A 6000-nucleotide genomic window follows, 5' to 3' on the forward strand; every position below is an offset into this window, starting at 1 on the left:
ATTTTACTCTCTTACTTAACTGCAAAGAGTAAATATATTTATGCAAGGTTGATTTGAGTAATTATTTTTAGTATAAACCATTCTATAATGTTCAATATTTTCAGAAATTATTATTTAATTTGTAAGAAACAACGAAATAACTTTTTTTGCAAGTTTTTTAAAAGAAGCATGCAATTGTTATGAACTGTTAAAAGGTTATTTTAGTAAAAAAAACTGGTCAAAATTGACGAAGAAGGTGAAAAATGTCTCACCAAACATTATAATAAACCCCTTCACATGAAAGGTGAAAAACTATGAATTTTTAAAGGTTAAGATTCCATTAAGTACTAAAAAATGGATAAAAAAAGAGATACCTAACCTTGATTTATAGAGTGGGCTCTGAAAACTAGAGTATTTTTGCCTTATAATAGAGAAGGGATTTGAGTGGAAGTTAGTGTCCTTATTATACATGGTTGGTTAGTATTACTTTAGCATATGAAAGTGCCTTTTGTAAGCTTTCCTTTAATAAGTGGGTTATATCAAAAGGTAATCATTAGAGGCCAATCATGTTTCAAACAAATTTGACATTGTCACTTGCAGTCATAATTTCCATTTTGATTCCCATCTATAGCAAGCTCATTGCCTTTATTCTTTCCTTATTCCTAGTTTCGCTACTCGCGGCTTTTGCATTTGTTTTTCCTCTCATTTTTCCAAAGTCAAATTTCACTTTAGTTTATGCTTGTGGGGTACACTTTATTCTCTCTTCTACCAATTTGAGAGAGAGAAAAAAAACAGAGTAATACAAATGAAGGAGAAGGAAATGGTTTGTGCATAAAGATTTAAAAATACAGAAAAAGATTGATAGACTCGGCAGCCTATTTAACATAAATTAAATTAACTACTTTTTAATTAGTCAATTAAGGAATGGCTTTTAACAGTATCATAAATGAATTTCATATTATATTAAAAAATAAATTTTAAGTTTTTTTTTTCTAGCTTTCAATTTCTAGAGGAGCACTATACAACATCAAAATTGAACAAAAGACAAATAAAACCGAAAGCAAATAGCAATTTTGTATATGGAGGCCTAGACTTCTTGAGCTATAACTGCAGATAGGCAGATTCTCCCTACACTATATCATTTTGAATTGCATCCAATATATGTAAAGGAAAAGATCAAAATACCATTAATGAAATGAAAATTAGGGTTTAAGTAAAATGTGTATCCAACCCACACCCAAATAGTGCACCCTTCATTTTTATGTGGTCAGTGTGAAGCAGTGCGCGGAAGCTTGGAAACTTAAACAAAGAGCAACCCAAGCACCTCCATTCTTATTCTTCTCGTGACTGTGGCAACATCGGAACTTGAAAGCAGCGTTGAGGCACCACGACAACAGCAAACGAAACCATTGTAGAAGGATTGAAGCCACTGGAGAACGAAACGGAGCCACTAGAGAAGGACTGCTGCGAAACCTTGATTTATTCTAAAAACATTACTGCTGGGTTGGGTGCACATTTTACCTAAATCCTAATTTTCATTTCATTAAGGGTATTTCGATCTTTTCCTTTGCATATATTGGGTGCAGTCCAAAATGATCTGGTGCAGGGAGAATCTGCCCTGCAGATATGGAATAATCACCTCTGTCCTTTAAACCTTAACCAACACTATTTATCAAAATGAACTTTAAATTTAATTCAATCTCATAAAACTAACTTATAAGTAAAAAATTTATCCATTTAAATACTATAAAATATCATTATCTTTAATCAATATAGGATCTCCAACATCAAATTTTATAATTTTTAACTTTGATTTCAGAAATTAAACAAATTCAATTATTTGAATTGTAATTTTTGAAGAGAAGATAAAGAGATTTTATTATTCCATTTCTTTCAACTTCAATTCATACATTAATTAATTTATTAATAATTCATATTAATAAAATCTATTTTAGTTAAATTGTATATAGTAAACTAATGTTAATATAAAATGAAACAAATTATAAGTAAAAGATAAAACTTTGAAGTCTAACATAAAATATTTTATATAAAAAAAAAGAGGTAAAACTTTCACCAGAGGAATTATTTTAGTTTTTTTTTTTGTTTACCTACCTACCTAGGGGTTGTGCATTGTGTGTATTCAACTTATTTCAAAACAAGAATAGCTGCTCATTTGCCTAAAGTTAATGATTGTGATTTCCATATTGATAACATTCATATCACATTTTAGCTTGAGTTGCTGGGTGCCTATATGATGGAGACAAGAGTCCCCAACACAACGGCAAAAATCAGCCATCCAAAGTTAAAATCTACTGCTCTCACAATAATGGAATAGCATGCATAAACGTGTTGAAAAACAACAAAGCTCAAATTAATATGTTGATAGTTTCAAATAAATAATAATTAATTGTGGTTTAAATAACTTTTTTTTTATGTAATATAGAGGTATCTATTACTGACGAATCTTCAAAAATAAGGGGTAAAAAAAAATATTTTATAGGTAACAAATTTATTTTATAGGTGTACAAAATATTGGAGGTATCAAATATATAAAATATACTAAAAAAACTTATATACAATTTTTTATATATGAAAAATTAGAGGACCAACTTCCCCTCAAACTCTGCTATTAATATCTAGTATTCAAATAATATCTTTATCAGTCAATCCAATATGAGAGAAAATTGTATTGTTGAGTCACAAATCCATATCTAAATAGATATCGAACCTCAATCTTTAGTTAAGAAATTCAAGTTTCAAATTGTTTGTGTCAATATTAGCATAGCATGTATATTTACTCAGTCTCATATATAGATAGATCTTCAAAGGACTTTTTAAATGAAAGGTGCAATTTTGCATATAAATTAAGAGAATAACCATATTTAAAAAAATTATGAAAATAAATAAGTCATGTATATGAAGCATAAAACTTAAAAATCATAAGACTTTCATTCGTGTTAATCACTAATTTGGGTCTATTTTAAAAAGATATGAAGACAAGCACGAGTCTTACGATTTTTCATGCAAAATTACATGAGTATGACAACTTTTGTGTATTATTTTTGCATTGAAATTATATGTTTCCTATGAGGACTTCAACTCCTTATCTTTTAAATTTCTTTTAATTTGTATAAATTGAAAATTGTTAGGGTAAAATAAAGACTGGATAAAAAAATAGGAAAACATTAATACAATTTATTGAATAAATTATATAATTTGATTGAATGATTTAACAATTAATTTGATAATTTTATTTATTTATTTTTTAAAAACTTAATTATTTATTATAATTTATTAAAAGTGAGGAAATAGTGTGTAACAATTTGTAAAAAATATATTAATTTAATAAAAATATGGAAAAATAAATTTTCATAAATTTTGTAAAAAACTTTATTGATGTAAATAATTATTTAAAAGTGATTTAGTATTATGTATTAATAATGAGAAATATGTTGTTAATATAAAAGAATGCAGAAAGTTGTTTAAAAATATGAAATAAAATTATGTAAAAAAATGTTTGATAATTTTGTTGATTTATGTAAGAATTTAATTGTTAATATTTTTTATTTTTTTAATTTTTTTAATAAATTAGTAAATAAATTGAGTTAATAATAAGAAAATAAATGTAATAGTAATTCACAGGTTGGTTTAGAAATATGAAGTAAAATAATGTGATTAAATCTTTAATAATATATCTGGTTATTTTATGAAATATGATAATAATGTCTTGGATTATTTTATTATTTTGTGCAAACTGGTTAAAATAATTAGTAAATAAAACAAGTTGGACTTATAGATTAATTGGAAAATTGGAATATATATTTAGACAGGAAAATATCATGCTTTGTAATGTTTTTTTTTTATAAAGTTTTCGTGTTAGGCATCACTATGCAACTTGACATCTCAGCTAAATTGACACCTTAAGTAACAACAATCATCTGCCATCACATGAAAAAAAAATATTATTAAAAAAAGAAAAAAGAAAGAAAATACAAAAATATGGGGGGACTAGACCAAAACCCATATGTTAACACAAACGATACATAGGTAGATTATACCTATTCATAAAGAATTCTAAAAACAGACTAGCTGGGAGTCTATTATACCAATGAAAAGATTCTCTATGAATAAATCCTAAATTAGTCAACTTATCAGCACACGCATTCCCTTCACGAAAAATATGAGTTACCCTAAACCTGATTGTCCCACACAAATTAAGACAAGTATTCCATCGATTCTGAAGCATCCACGGAACATTAGTCCTAGCAGTAAACGCAGCACAAACCAAGGCAGAATCACATTCAAGCCAGACATTAGTAAGTCCCATTTTTTGAGCTTCCTCCATAGCATGTATAACTCCATAAAACTCAGCAACCAAAGCAGTTTGAACTTCAAGAAACGCTGAAAAAGCACCAATAAATTCTCCCATACTCCCACGAAAAATACCTCCACAAGTAGCAAGACCAGGATACCCCCTAGCAGCCCCATCAGTATTAATTTTGACCCAGCCTGGTGAAGGAAATTCCCATCTAATAGGAAGAGGACGAAGAACTTTACCACTACGAGTCGTAATACCGAAAAACTTAATCATGTTGAAGTCCAACATATCATTCTTCATTGAAGCTTTAGACGAATTTCCCACTAGACAAGTTAAATCTTTAATTATCGAAATAGCCTTAGAAACCCCAATCTTATCCTGAAATCTAGCATAATTCCTCATACGCCATATCATCCATATAGAAAAGGTTATCACCGCAAGCTTAATCAATTTAACCAAAGGACTACCATCACTCTTAATAAAAGAAAGTAGATCATCCTTATTAGAGAAATGAGAAGTAAGAAAAATTTGTCGTACCCAACTCCAAATATGCAATGCGTTAGAACATTCAAAAAATAGATGTTGAATAGATTCCTCTTGCTTTTCACAAAGCGAACACATAGAACATATATGCAAACCCTTATTCTGAATATGTTGATCTGTAGGAAGTCGCCCATGAAAATTTTTCCAGAGTACTAGAGTTTTGGAAGGCGGAATAGATGAAGACCAAATGAATTTACCCCAACCACCTGGAACTCCTGGTTCCAAGAAAAAAGTCCTAGCCGATTTAAGAGTGAAACGACCAGACTCATTTAGAATCCAGTTAGGAATATCCTGGTCCTCTCTAATCATGATATGATTAAAAAAAAGAGGCATCTGCTGTAAAGAGAAGGGAATATTCCAATCACAACCTGTCCAAAATTGAGAGACTGTATCCGGAATGCTAACACCATCAGATAATCCTGCAATATTTGCTAAAGAAGTAGTAGAGCACCATTTATCATTCCAAAAATTAATAAAAGAACCTGTACCAACAGTCCAACCATACACTATCCAATTTTTTTACTTCATTCGTGATTCTTTACAACTATAAATATTATCAACATAAACAACCATATAATATATTCCAAAATTTAAATCACATACTTAAATAACAAAGTTACAAAATAATTACTATTTTATTAAATATTTAAAAAAAAATCAAACACATTAATTTTTTTTATAGAACAATCAAACTTATTATTCAATAATTGATTAAATAATTAATTCATACTTATAACCATTAACCATATATAGTATTATTAGTTATTAACTCGTATTATTTACTATTTTTAAAAAAATAACTCAAACACATTTTTTAAATAATTTGTTAAATAAATCAAACAAATTACTAAACAATTTTTGAAATTATTTTATTTTATATTTTTAAATAACTCACTTTTTTTATTCCCATTTCTTACTATTAATACATTATAATAATCAATTTCTTAAACAATTCTTTAAATAAATAAATAAAAATATTAAAATAATTAATTTATTCAATAAATAGTAATATTTTTTCATTTTTTTTATCCAATATTTCTTTCTTACACTAATATTTTCCAATTTAGGCAAATAAAAAATTAAAAAATAAATAAAAGTAAAGTTGTGTAGCACTATTTTACTTTAAAAAAAATCAAATAAATGATTAATGCAAATTAAAG

The sequence above is a fragment of the Phaseolus vulgaris genome, chromosome 3 (genome assembly GCF_051622355.1).
Source record: "Phaseolus vulgaris cultivar YP4 chromosome 3, ASM5162235v1, whole genome shotgun sequence".
Classification (NCBI taxonomy): Eukaryota; Viridiplantae; Streptophyta; class Magnoliopsida; order Fabales; family Fabaceae; genus Phaseolus; species Phaseolus vulgaris.